Source organism: Cibotium barometz, chromosome 22 (assembly GCF_041138505.1).
Source record: "Cibotium barometz isolate CiBa-2024 chromosome 22, ASM4113850v1, whole genome shotgun sequence".
Classification (NCBI taxonomy): domain Eukaryota; kingdom Viridiplantae; phylum Streptophyta; class Polypodiopsida; order Cyatheales; family Cibotiaceae; genus Cibotium; species Cibotium barometz.
Genome location: NC_141067.1, coordinates 49,715,103 through 49,730,612, shown reverse-complemented (window position 1 = coordinate 49,730,612; position 15,510 = coordinate 49,715,103). Strand labels below are relative to the sequence as shown.

General features: G+C 39.5%; 1 pseudogene; it reads right to left on the bottom strand.

Moving 5' to 3' along the window:
• Nucleotides 1-124: 124 nt before the first annotated feature.
• On the bottom strand, nt 125-2,142 carry LOC147626682 (putative Histone-lysine N-methyltransferase ATXR5; annotated as a pseudogene).
• Nucleotides 2,143-15,510: the final 13,368 nt, after the last annotated feature.

Below are 15,510 nucleotides of genomic sequence, written 5' to 3'. Positions count from 1 at the left end.
AATCAAGAAGGACATGGTTTTAAGAGGAAACCATGAGATAAAATGCTTGCCAAGCATGTAGAGAGGTTGGGAAGAAGATTAACATCTAAAAAGAGAGTAAACATCATTGTTTAGGCTAATGATTGTGTCAAGTTTCAAGTATACAGGCATTTTGCAATGCTAGCCTGCAACCTATTGCCCACCATTTCACACAAAATGCTCTGTTGGATAGTCATGCTGATAACCGTTGTAGTCGTAGTAGAGCCTCTCACCCTTGGGTATGTCTCTGATTGCAATGAGCAGAGCATGAGCCTCCCCATCTGTGTTGAACCTCACACATCTCAGGTTCTGTTTCTTCCTTCCATCTCTGTAACATGAACCCAACTCTAGTGCACATCAAGGGACAGTGGCTAAGATTTTAACATTTGAGCTTGTATCACTTTTGGACATATTTACTTAAACCTAGACAAGTGAGATGGGCATTGCTTACTGAGTATGATTGTTGATGCCGGACACAAATCGAGCAATGTTACCCCTTTTGTCCGGGCAAATCACGAGGTCGTTGGTGGAGCATTCAGCAAAAAGCAAGCCCATGATACTATCACCTTCATCATTCTCTCTGTTGCACATGTAGTCTACATCCCCGGTATACTCAGCTACAATGGTTAAATCCTTGATGGGGGCATCTGCTTCAACCACAAACCTGCATGAAAAGAGGTCACCCTCCATCAGACGACAAAGTTTGACTTCTTCTAACCCAAAGCTTAATTCTGTTGCCCTTGATGACAAGTCCATTACCCTTCTCGAGGATCATAAGCCAACATTAAGGGAGGGCAAGCACCCCTGCTACACATCTCCTTGCAGAGATCAAATGCAGCTTTGTCATCTTTGCTCATGATCTGGAATCGTTTAAGGGACAATATATGTACAATTTCAGCAAAACAATACATAAAGCTTAAGTAAGAGTTTTAGTTTGCAAAACAATACATATAGGTCAAGTAAGAGTTTAATTTGCAGAAGCAAGAAAGAATCAGGACAGCAGACAATCAAGGGCCCAAAATTGAATGATCATAAGCAGCAGAGGTTTTAGCTCAGATCACAAGAAACACAGTAGAATAGCAAAAATAGCAGTATGATAACAATGAAACACGCGCAAACATAAGGTGCATAGAGCCAGGAATGAATTCAGAACAGGAGGATATTAGCAGAAAAAAGGAGGGATTAGATCAATTCATACAGGGTTTAAGAGCCAATTTGCAGGCCGAAAGGAGGCATAAGATCAAATCACGATGGAGCCCATGAAATATATTACCTGCATTCCACCTTTCTCAAGGCTGGGATCATTGGCCGATTGCGGGGGGCGAGTCCGGCAATGTAAGTCAGGTTATCGCTGTACTCCACCCCTGAGATGGTCATGGCGGTCGCAAGTGAAGCCATCTGCTCTAGCCTCCTTGAGGCGTCACTTGAAGGTGTGAAAGGAAGCAGCCTCCTGCTTTTTTTCTTCACACACAAGCTTGACCCTGCCCTTCTGCGCTTCTTCCCGCCTGCAGCTTAGCCCGAAAAAATTAAAAAAAAAATTCACATTTGAGCTTGCTACTTCACCCATCTGGAAAACCCATATCAGTGATTGAAATGCATCTAGGCCCATCTCGAAAACCCACCTCTGATTGAAATGCATTGATTAAATCTAGCATATCTGGAAAACCAACCTTAAATCGATTGAAATGGCCTCCGAATCTTAAAGAAATCAATGATTTTCATCTGCACCAATGGAAATCCTGGCCTCCCACATAAACAACCCAAATCAGATTCTGCCAAAACTAAGAATTTTCACAGCTCAATTAGACGCAACTTCCAGCTGAAACCTAGACGAAGTTAGGCATGGATTAATGTTTCCATTGCCGAATTCAAACCACCAAGCAGTCTGCACAGATTAATGTATCTTAAGGGGCGGGATTGGATGCACGATTTCTGCATCCAATCCACTCCTACAGGCATAGCGGGTGCAATAAAATACGAGGGAATACAGCGATTTGAAATTGGCCCAAACAATGTTGGCAAACCTGAGATGCGTTTCTCCTTCGAGGCGCAGACGGCGTGCTGCACAAACTCCATGGTGATGGAGAATATCCGCTTGCTCTTTTGCCGCTGTTGGGCAGCCATAGCTAGTAGCTCGCGCTCGCGCTCTCATCTCGTCTCCCCTCCCCCGTAGCCTCTGTTCGTCATCTTCAAATCTTCCCTTTTCCCACTCAGGCGGGCGCCCACCCAGTCAGCGTCCGACCTCCCGAGATTAAAAGCTAATCATCGGCTCACATTAAAAGGCGCCCCCCCTTTCTCTATATGCCGTTGATCCCATCCCTCCCATCCCGTGTGACTTATAGGGGAGGGCTGCCGGTGCTGAGTACACTGCGCATTGCATACTGCACGGACCAGCTCTGGATTATTCTACAGCGCACTCACACACTCTCGTACACGAACCAACTTGGCCAAGCACCCAACCGCCTGGCGAAATTTAGGGGGCAACTTGCCCGCGCCACTGCCTGGGAGTTTGATGCCTTTGCAACTTTTTTTTTTTCAAAAAAAAAGGCGTGATTTGAATTATAGCCTTTGCAACTTGCAGTGGTAGAGTCGCTAGTGCACTTATTTTAACGCGGCGGCGACTTGAACGCAAGGGTGCTTCCATAACTTCCAACCCGCACCAAATTTCAAAACTTATAATATTAGTATGGAGAAACTGTACAAAAGGTACCAAAAATACCATGGGCCAAAGACTATGAGCTAGAGACTATTCCAACTCATTAGCTTACATAACATATCCTGTCGATCATCTTCCCACACAAATGAGGATAGGCTCCAAGACACAGCTGCATGCATGCAATCATCATAGCTTCAGTGGTGCATCCTTTAGGGGCCAACCTTTCCAACACATACTTGCCAGTCCACACCTTGACCACTGGTCTGGTCCCCTGGGGATTCTCAGTGAAGGCCACAAATGTTTCATTAGGGTGCTTTTCCTTGAGGTACCATCTTTTGGTCTCACAATACTATTTCTAGATACCCATATTTCCCATAAGCAGCCATATCTAATAACATTAAAAACTAAGTTAGTGACATCTTCAGATTCCACCCCCTACCTAGAACCCAGTCCCCCTAGCGACCCTGAACACCTAAGGACTTGGCTACCTATTTTCCAATTCTAACCCAAGAGTCCCAGATAGTAGAGCGATCCAAGAAAGCATGCCTTCCATCTTCCAGAGCTGATCTGCACCTGGGGTAGCAACCTAAAGTGAAGCTCCTTTTTGAAGGAGTTTAGACCCAATGGGAAGGGCTAGAAAGCAAAGTCTCCATAAAAAGACCTAAAATTTCAAGGGAATGTTTGACTCCTAAATGAGTTTCCACCTCTTCCTCCAAGTTCCTGCTCTCTAGTTTACTTTCCACGCTCTATTGCAGACTTCAGTATTGAGTTCAGTTTTCCTCAATTCTAAGTAAAGGACCTTAGTTGTCCCTTTATCCAGCTTTATACAAACCATTGAACCACATCCAGTCTTTTAATCAACAAGAGTCATCAAAAGCAGTAGGCACCCATACTTTTTGTACTTTTGCCATCATATGTCCAGCCAGATGCCTTTCTCTAGATAGTAGGCCAAAGACTTGTGACTAGATGATCCAACTCTTTCCAACCTGCCAGAGACCAGTCCCAATAGTTAGCTAGTCTTCTTAGTCCGCTATTGTTCAGTTTCTTTGCAAGAGCAATATCTAGAAGAGCTAGAGGAGGTTTAAAGTTATTGGACCACCAAATCCCTAGGATGAGAAAATAATTTCAAGTACCTTTGGGGTAGCCATCGCAATAGGACAGGTTCAACACTTCCTTCCATTTGCCATTTAAAAAGCTACAAAAAGGGGATTTTGAGATCTGGATGGGAGCAAAAGAGAATAGTTTGTTTCTCCAGTTAAGTCTCAACCAGCTACTTTTCTGAAGGACAAAAGAGTCTTTCACCACATCTTTGAACATTCTACACCATATTTCCTCCTGAAGTAGACATTTGGGGAGAGGAAGAGCAATTGTGGCAAGAGCATGGGTAGGGAGATGCAAAATCCCCTAGGCCTCCATCCATTTTTGTGACAAGTTTACTTTGTCCCAAGCTAGCCATGCTGTCACTCTCTTGTTACTGCTCCTGTTTCTCCATAAGAAGTTCCTAACAGGACCTATGATTCTGTACCATTGAGCTTCTTAAAATTTCTTTAAAAACCTTCTCAAATTGAGAGAAAAAGGAAAAACACTTCCTCAAAAATTTCAAGATTTAGTTATATTTAGATTTTCTAGCATTATATGGTAGTGATGTGTGTGAACACACTTAGGACCGTCGGGGTACTTTTTCCCTCACTAGGAGGTTTTTCCCCCGTGCGTATACGTACACCTTCTTATCTACTCATTTTAGGGTGTTGTGTAATTATCTTTTGTATCTGTCACACATTTGTTCATTCTAATCTAGTGAGTTCGTATGCTCTCAAGCTTCCCTATCTTGTGTGTGTGCATTGCTGCAATCCTAACCCTAATTCCAACAATTGGTAGATCAGAGCTAGCTTCCTTGACACTTGGTCTAGTAGTCGGCCTCCCTCCTCATCATCACACGACCTTGTTTTTCTGTCTCTGATTGAGATACCCTCTTAGGAGAAGAAGGTATATACTATAATGTGTGATGTATACAAAGTATACGATGGTTTCAGGGTCCGCGGCGTGATTCGGGCGCATTTTGGGCACCGCAAGGTTTCTGGAGACGTTCTGGAGAGGCATCATTTTGGATTGGTTCTGCTCGATTTTGGGTGTTTGGACTGTGCACCAACAAAGATTTGGTGTGCAGTAGCATCTATAGTGTCTTCATCAACATTGACCATCATACTTTCACCAGTAACACTCTATTCTCTACTTTGTGTTATTTTTCATACACTTTGCAGGTGATTCAGTCAGTTGGTAGCCATGCAGGGTTGCATTCAGTGAATACTGAGTACTTGTAGTGTGTTGAAATATTTTGCATTTGGTAGACAGTCGTGATGTATTCAACATGTTGTCTGTTTTGAGGACAAACTTGATGGGACTAATTACCCATTGTGGTCGTATATGAGGCATGTACTAGATGCTAAAGACCCTTGGAATGTGGTCAATGGTAGTGAAACTCGTCTTGTTTCACAACTACTAGTGCAACCAGGTGCTGCAGGTACATTTGAAGAGAATTTGATACAGATGTGGCTTCTCCACATGCACCACGAGTACCTCCCACTGCTGCTCAAATGAGATGGGATGGAAGAGATGCACACGCATATGCATTGCTTGCACTTTCTGTGAAGCGAAGCACTATTCCTCATATTCAGTCATGTAAGACTTCAAAATAGACATGGAATGCACTTACCAAGTGCGCAATGAAGCACGTGTTACTTATCTGCACAAGCAATTGGAGTCTGAGCACATGAATGAGGGAGACTCAATGGACAACTTCTTGACCAAGATCAAAGATTTTAAGGAGCATCTCGCTAGTGTGGATGAGATATATCCTGATAATACATTAGTGCCAACAGTTCTCAATGCATTGTCAGATTCTTATTAGAGTTTTGCCTCTACCTTAGACTCATGATGAAGGGAAATCCAAATGCCCTTACATTTGATGAGCTGGTTTCATAACTCTTGCAAGAAGAGCAGTCTAGGCGAAACAAATCTGTTATGCGTGTTGGTGACCAAACTTTTGTTGCCAATCAGAAAGGCAAAGGTAAAGCTTCTTCGCATGGTGGCTATAAGCCAAAATCAGAATCCTCATGCAAGGATGCAGAGAAAGAAGGTGAAAAGCCTTAAAAAAAGGGCAAGTGTCACTATTGTAGGAAACCAGGGCACTACATAAATGAGTGCAAGAAAAGGCTAGAGAAGGAGAAAAAGAAATAATCGGGTATGGTTGGCTAATGCATCTGCACCAAGTACAGAAAAGAAGAAATCTGTAAGTTCTGCTCAAGATGATTGGGCATGGACTATACATTGTAGTTATGACCCTTTTGTTCATGATGTATACCTGTCAATGGTAGAATCGAATGCTTGGTACTTTGATAGTGGTGCTAGTAAGCACATTACTTCACAAAAAAAAAAGTTCTAATCTTTGGAATCTATCGCAAGTGCAGGAACCATCACATGTGCGAATGGTTCCTTATATACTGTCAAAGGAGTTGGTAGAGTTGTTCTCACTACTGCAAATGGTACTCTTTCTAAAGTTTTATATGTGCCAAGAATTAAGAAGAACTTGCGGTCAGTTTCAGCCTTAGCCTTGTGAGGCTTGATGGGGTGAAATTTGTGGATACCAGATGTACAATTCTGGATAGAAATGATGGTTATTCTATCATTGCCTCAAGTACCTTGTTTCATGGCTGATACAAGATGGAGGTATTTGAGAAGTTGCAGCATAATGCTTGCTGAGTCACTATGACTTGTGCTATGAGTGATACAGAATTATGGCATGCTCAATTTAGCCATCTAAATTATGGCAGTTTATTACACCTTCAAAAGCATGTATGGTGTCTGAGTTGCCAACTCTTGAGACCCCTGCTAGACATGTATGTGACGGGTGTATTCTTGGTAAAATGCATCGGGCGTCATTTTCAAAGGATGGATCTGTGAGAGCTATTAAGAAATTACAGCTTATACATAGTGATGTATGTTGTCCTATGAGAGGACACCATGGAGAATATCTCTACTTCGTCACATGATTACTCCAGATATAGCTGGGTGTATCCATTAAAGCAGAAGTTATAGGTTTTTATATGTTTTAGGCACTTTGTATCCATGGCTGAAAATGCATGTGAATGTAAAGTTTGCACCCTTCATTCAGATCGAGGGGGGGAGTATAGGTCCAAGGAATTTCAGGCATATATGGCTGAAAAAGGCATAAATGTATAGTGCCATATACACCCTAACAAAATGGTTTGGCTGAGAGGAAGAATATGTCTCTCATGGAGATGGCAAAATATATGGTAAAAGCCCAAGATTTACCTCATGGTTTTTGGTTAGAGGCAACTATGTGCGCAAACTATGTGTTGAACAAATGCCCTACCAAGGCCTCGTAGTCTAAAACTCCTTATGAAGCTATAAGGCCAGACTTGTTGCAAAGGAGTATGCACATTAAAAGGGCATTGATTATGATAAGACCTTTGCACCCACATGTCGTATGACTACCATTAGGTGTCTCATTCCTTAGGTAGCACATCATGGGTGGAATGTACATCAATTGGACATTAAGACTACATTCTTGAATGGTGATTTATATGAGGAGGTGTATGTATCGCAGCCTCCTAGTTTTGCTATGAAAGGAGAAGCGTCTAAAGTATGCTGGTTGAAAAAGGCTCTTTATGGCCTTAAGCAGGCTCCTAGAGCATGGTATGAGAAGATTCATGCATACTTGATTACAAAACTATTTTTGCAACAGTCCAACAGAGAGTACCCTCTATGTGAAGATAAGTAAGGATAAATTTTATGTCATCGTTCTATACATTGATGACATGCTGCTCTCACGAGACCCGATATATATCATATTTCAGCCTTTAAGGCAGACTTGCAGTCATCGTTTGAGATGTTAGATTTGGGGCCCTTGCATTATTATTGGGGGATTCAATTTATGCAATGCAATGATGGCATTTTTATGCTGCAATCTAAATATATACAGAAGCTATTGAAGAGGTTTAATCTTGAAGACTGTAAACCTGTGGCTAGAACTATGGAGACAGGTACTCGACTTAGTCTTCAAGATGCATGAGACTCTTTTGATGCTAGTTTGTATCAGCACGCTATTGGATCCCTTCTTTATATGTACAAGGCCACAGATATACATTATGTGGTCTCACAGTTGAGAAGATTTATGCATAGCCCAAGTACAAAGCATTGACAGGCTGTTTTTAATAGGGTTTTTTGCTATTTATAGGGCACTCAATATTTTGGATTATTTTCTCCAAAGAGGGGTGAGTCACAACTGCATGCTTTCAGTGATTCAAATTGTGTTATGACACACGACTAGTGGGTTTTTCTTTTGCCTTGGTGATTCATGTATATCATCGCTCCACAAGAAGCAGCCTATAGTGGTCACGTCTATCTGTGAAGTTGAGTACAAGGCAGCTTTTACAGCTACAGTTGAGTGTGTGTAACTCAAACGTTTTATGGTCATAAGCTTTGGGCTTACTGCCTTTTCACGATTGATCGACCATACCTTGTACAAGCTCACATCATCACTCCAAGGGGGATTTGTAGCATTATATGGTAGTGATGTGTGTGAACACACTTAGGACCGCCGAGGAACTTTTTCCCTCACTAGGAGGTTTTTTCCCCCGTGCATATGTACACCCTCTTATTTACTCATTTTTTAGTGTGTACTTATATTTTGTATCTGGCACATATTTGTTCATTCTAATCTAGTGATTTTGTGTGCTCTCAAGCTTCTCTATCTTGTGTGTGTGCATTGTTGCAACCCTAACCCTAATTTCAATAGATTTAAGTATAAAGAAAAAACATGTTCAAAATTACAATATCCTCTTGAATTCATGATAAAAGGATTGATGTAAGGCTCAGTAAATGGAATTTCTCGAACCATTGCTTAAAGGGCCAGCACAGGCAAGGATTCACTTAATTAGTAGGAGGGGCAATGATTCACTCTAATTAGTAGGTGAGGTAGGAGAGGCAAAGTTTCACTTTAATTGAGAGGTTCCTCCTTTCTCACTAGAGCCTTCAAAGCCCCATTGAAATTTTAAAAAACAAAGGTCCTAGGCTACATTTATTCTATCTAATCTCCCTCTTTAATTTATGCCTCTAATGCCTCTACTTTCTTTGAAAACTATTTTCTTCCAATTTACTACATGGAAGAGAAAAGTGTCACTATACAAGTTTCTAAAAATTCATTAAAAAATTCTATGGAGTAAAAATATGTATAAAGAAATTGTGATTATTAAAGGTTCAAATAACCAAGCAACAATGGTGACCCAATCCCAGCCTCTCGCATCTACGTCATGAGAGAGAAGAGTGCTTGATAAAAATATTAACGATGAGATGGCTAGCTCAAGCGCTGCTTTGTCCAAACACCAAGTCTCCCTCTCGCTCTTGAATCAGTAACCCCAGCTCTCTACACAATGCATCTTCTTCTCTCCAGATGGTAACTTGTTTTCCTTGGCCGACTGTCCTACATATGTCTCAATTTCTCTTTCCTCCTAGACTACTCTAATGCAAGGGCATTTGTGGCTCAAACCCATGTACCTCCTCATTGTAATTGCTAATTATGCACATAAGGCAGACCCACACTTTCTCGTATGCTTGAAACATCGTGAAACTAACCTAGCCTCATTTCTTTGTTTCCCTGTTTCTCAACCTTAGTCGGACTAATTTAATAGTCTCCCTCTTCCTCTAATTAATTAATTGATTCTCTTTTTTACTCATTGTAGGCCCCTATTTTTAGTTTCTAGCCTCCAATGGAGTTCACTAAATCTACCTCTAATGGAGTTAACTGAATCTGGTTCGCTTGTCTTGTCCTCAATCTACCTCTAATGGAGTTCACTAAATCTGCCTCTAATGAAGTTCACTAAATATGCCTCTAATGGTGTTCAATGAATTTGTTTTGCTTGTCTTGTCCTAGAACCAAAAAGGTTACCCCTCTCTCCAAACCCTCAAGAGGGACCTCCTCGTCCTCTTCCTTGCCCCTTCCCCCCTCCCCATATCACCTTGGGAGATGACGCATCTCGAACCTCTCACCTACATTCTCATCATAATTCTTGATCATAATTCTTGCTGCATATTTGACTAGATATACCTTACACCACAAAATACCAAAGAGTTAGACCTAAATTTAGAGAATGCATAGTGTTATTCTTTGTTGTTTAAAACTCACAATTATCTACTATAGAAATGTCGTTTGCATTGTGCATCACAAGCCCATTGTTCATGCACAAGAAAAATGTTGACATTTGAAACCATCGGTGAAGCTCACACTCTGAAAAACAATGGTATTGGATAATTGGAAGTGATTTTGAAGGTCTTCGATTGTATTTTAATGTTGTTTTACATGCTTTTCAGATTTAGGCTAATTTTTATTGCATTAGAGTAGAGAAATTGCAAGAAAAAGAGCAATTTAGGAAGAGGGTTTATGCTTGAAAAGAGAGAAATCTCTGATTTTTGCATTAATCCAGTGTTTTTTGTTGTTTTAGGTGCATAATCTTGCGCAGAAAGTGTATAACGTCATTAGGAATGAAAAACATTACGTAAAACCTCCACAAATTGCTTAATTTTTGCTAATTACTTGTTAGTTTTTGGTTTTTAGTAGGTAATTAGTAAACTTGAAAAAATAAAAAAAACACATAATTGGACTCAAGAAGTGATGAGAGTGCCAAAGGGATTAGTCATAGTCCAATTTTATCATCAAATCATCAATTCAGACCCTAACCTATACACATTAAGTATAGATTAAGCTTTTGAAGCCCCAAATTCCCTCTTCAAATTAGGGAAATTAGAGACCAAAAACACCCGCACTCTCACTCATGAAATATCGCACACACTCGCACTCCCACATGCACACACTCGCACTCTCAATCTCTTTTTCAATTTTTTGTGTATTCCTCTTCTTCATGTCAAAAGATAAAAGTAGCCCTTTTGGATCTTTCTTGATCCGTGTTCTATATTTTTGGCGATGTTCCCCTTTTTGGAAAAAAGCATGTTCGGGAAGCTTTCTTCACACGCACGATCATCATTCCCATGAACACTGGGAAAACAACCCTTTTCCATGATGCGCCATTTGCGCCTTGGTGATCTGATGAGAATGCTCAATAGCTCATCTCGAACATTCCATTCACCTCTTCGACTTTGTATCTCTTCGTTCGAGGCTAAATCTTTATCCTTGACCTCCATTTAGGACTTGCAATGTCTCGACACAAAAATCTAGGCACATTTTTAGCACAAAACCACTCAAAACTCACTTTCGAGTCACCAAACGGATGTGAAATAATGTGAATCACAAAGATTTCACTTCAGCAAAGTTGTTCTATGTACAAAACGAAAAAACTCTGTCATACAAAACTTCTCCTAATTCCAACTCTAACCTAATCAAAACTCACCCACAAAAATGGCAACTACGCGAAGGACCAAAACCAAAAATTTCCTGTAACACAAAATTTTGTCAAAACATGTTAGATGTCCTAACAAAACATTCTACACACTTTCTACAACATGAATTCATGAAAAACATTTATACAAAATTATGAAGCATCACAACACGTGTCATAAAGGTTGTCCATGAATGGGGACTCTAGTTGACTTACATCCAATTCAGAATTGAAAGAATCTTCCCACATGTGTACGAAGGATGATGAAGGGACCTAGGTTGTCTTTTTCCTAGTGTAGATAGTAGTATTTTATTATTTTTCTAGTTTGAATTTTATAACCTTGGTTTTCCTACTTTGCTTGTAAATTTTTTATAAATCCCCCCTCTTTTTCTTTGTATTTTCTTCCCATTAAAAAAGAATCCCTATTATTTATTATCTTGGTAATTTATTTATTTTTAATAAAACAAATTGATGTCGGCTACACATCACTACTGCCGCCTGGCTTCCTCTGCACAACCTATAGAAGACAAAAGGAAAAATAGAAAAAAAACCACCTTTGCGTGTCCTACATTAAGGCCCTACCCCTGCCCCTGTGCCATGTGACCCAGCCCCTCCCCCTGTGTGTTTCCTGAGCCTGGCCCCCTAGCACCTCCATGTGCTTGACCCGTCCCTCCCCTTGTATGTCCATGACCTCGTCCACACGCTCCAGACCCCACCCACTTTCGTGTCCACATGCTCTCGATCTTGCCACCTGCCACTTGCACTGGGACCTTAGGCTTCTTGCACACCTACACACTCGACCCGCTCCCTCCACAGTCTCAAACGTGCCTCCTCCACGTTTTTAAAATTTAAAATTTTATTTATTCTTTTGGTATTATTGTTTTATTAGCTTGATTTTATTTTTATTGCTATTAATACTATTATTTATTATTTCATTTACATTGGATTACTATTATTAAAAAAACTAGTATTTAATTAAATATTAATTAACAAAAATTTATTGTAGTTTTATTTTTACTATTAGTTTAATTTAAATTTATTCAAATGTAAGTTATAAAAAAAGAAAAATTCATTAGTTTATTCAATAAAGTAATTTCTAGATATATATATATATATCCTTTTAAAGAAATTTATATATAGGTTTGCATAAATATATAAATAAAAAATAATATGTATATATAATAAGTATTTATAATTACCAAATTAATAATTAAAAAATTTAAAATCAAAACTAAAAAACGTAAAAAATTAAAAACACCAGTTCAACCGTTCAAAGTCTATTTTGATTATTGTTACTTTTTATTTTATTCTTTTTCTCCTAATTCTTTCTCTTTCTCTTTTTCCTTTATATATATATACATATACATGTATATATATATATATATATATATATATATATATATATATATATATATATGCATGCATGCATGCATGCATGTATGTGTGTGTGTGTGTATGTATGTATATGTATATAAAAACACACAAAAAAATAGCAAAATAATTTATTTTTTTAAAAAAAAGAGAAAACACAAAAATACCTTTGCCTGCTATTAGAAATTCTTGAAGAAGGTGATGCAGTGGAACCTCAAAGAGGGGAAAACTAGAGAGCTAAGCCAAGTACCCCAAGCCGCACGTGAAGAGGACGATACTCCACCAACCACCAAATCTAGGAAAAAAGTAAGGAGCACTTCATGATGTACCACCGATCAGGGAGAGTCCTAGACTACGATAAAAAAGACTGTAGTGCCTCATATATACTTACACACACACACACACACACACACACACACACACACACATATATATATAGGTATGTATATATGTATGTATGTATGTATATATATATATATATATATATATATATATATATATATATATATATGTATGTATGTATGTATGTATGTATGTATGTATGTATACATACATACATACATACATATATACATACATACATACACACACACACACACACACACACACACACACACACACACACACACACACACACATATATATATATATATATATGTATGTATGTATGTATGTATGTATGTGCATATGTATATAAAAACACACAAAAAAACAACAAACAATTTTTTTTAAAAAAAAGAGAAAACACAAAAACACCTTTGCTTGCTAACTAAAAATCTTGAAGAAGGTAATGCAGAAGAACCTCAAAGAGGGAAAAACCAAAGAGGTAAGCCAAGAAACACCCCAAGCCGCATGCGAAGAGGACGATACTCCACGGACCACCAAATCTAGGAAAAACGTAAGGAGCACTTCATGATGCACCACCGGGAGAGTCCTAGATTACGATAAACAAGACTTTAGTGCCTCAAATCACGTTGCCTCTGATTCCTAGAGCATCAAGTCCCACCAAACAACTAGTACCCTTAGGGGCTGCACTACTAAGAAACCCTATGTATCACGTGCATTCAAGGGGTATTTAAAAAACCCCATACCTATGAATATTTAATGAATAAAATGAACCCTGTTTTCTTTATGGACTTATGGGTTTTTTTTCAAAATTGATTAAAAACCCTCCCTTCTATAAATGTATTTCTATACATTTACCTTAAATTTTTGAATTTAAAAACCCCTTCATTTGAACTCACGTGCTATACTTACAAATTTTTAGGTGAAACCCCTGAGCTAGTACCCAAAAAAGTGCCCTTCTTTTGAAACAATAACTGTCAATTGAGTCTACTTCGAGTGAAGAATCTTTGTACGACATGAGTTAACCAAACTCAGATCTAGAAGGAGGATTGGTGGACCAATCCGAAATGGAAAGTGCCAAGATCCAACAGGCACCAAATTCACCCACCAACTCAGTAATGTCGTGAAAAGAGCTTCTACTTGCCCTATGTTTGTGGGAGAAGTTCTAGTGTGGACACACGAGTGGGAATCGCTAGGTTCACTCAAAACAAAACATTGCCTACACTATCCAAAACCACAACTTTCAGAGAAGGGTGATACAAAATCCAATAGAGCCATTGCCCACAAGCAACCTAGCCCAATCGACCTCACCGTCGTCGCAAGTGAGACAACAACCTAGGGTCACATCCACATTACCACATCAAGACCCACTAGTCGTAGGGTACCTCCCCAAACAAGATGGTTCCATGTAGTAGAAAACCTAGTGATGCAAGAGTAGAACAACCTATCCTAGTATCCCAAAAGGGGTAATTACCCATTGCACAACCAACAACCGATTCCTATCCATTTGGAAGAGGAACAATGGACAAGGCAAAGAGAAAAGAAACTGCTACTGAACTCATTCCTCAAGCTAGCATGAGAACGACCCAAGCACCCATGATGATTGCATTAGATGCCAATAAATAGTACATAGGTCTCTCAAACATAGGACCAGTGCCCTTGAAAATAGCACAACCCAACCCCATGGGGTACGAGACCATAAATCTAGGAGTAGAGAGTAATGCGCACTCACGTCCCTATGAACCACTGCCATGCAGATACATAGAAGATATGTTGATGTTGGCAAGGGAAGTAGTAAGTATTAGCCTTGGAAGTCCTGGTGTGAACAACCCTACAACACATGGACACTTTTTACCTTGTGTTGGAAGGGGTTTTTTCCCCGTGTGAACACACTCTAGTGTGTTAGCCATGCTAGGGCTAGGGCTAACTACTAGTACTTTGTACTCCACTCATTTCATATTATTATATCAAACTCATTTCATATCATTCTATCGAGCACTACTAGCTATTGCTTCTGGTGTCTCTTTCACTCTTTGAGCTCGATACAACTATGTGTGTCAGTGTGTGTGTACAGAGCATCTACTCCCTCATCCAACCTTGGTATCAGATCTTGGTATCACTATGTGTGTCAGTGTGTGTGTACAGAGCATCTACTCCCTCATCCAACCTTGGTATCAGATCTTGGTATCACAATAGTGTATCATAGATTTGTTTTAGAGCTTAGGTTTCAGTGCCTAGGTTTTAGAGCTGAGTCAAAGCTTGGTTTTAGAGACATTAGCTCCACGTCATTATTCTATGTTACATTCCATTAATCTATGACACTATACATCTCGAGTACACTCATGCCCTTTTGTACTTTGGTGGTGTCATTAATCTTTGCCACCATACATTTCGGGTAAGCTCTCATACTTTACATAGATATAGGGTTTTTGCCTCTTTCTATATAGTGGTGTCATTCATTTATGCTACCGTACAATGGTGTCATTCATTTATGCTACTGTACATTCTGCACAACCTTGCACACTTTGACTACATATAGATTTCAAAAGCTTTTGGCATTAGATTTCAATATCCATGATTTTTTGTTGCTTTTGTTGTTGCTGCTATTGTCTAAGTACTGGCTTTCAACTTTCGGCATTGGACTTCTGCGTCCGTTGATTTTCCCCGGTTAGTCATTTAGCATTCCTTTCGATATAGGACTTTTGTATC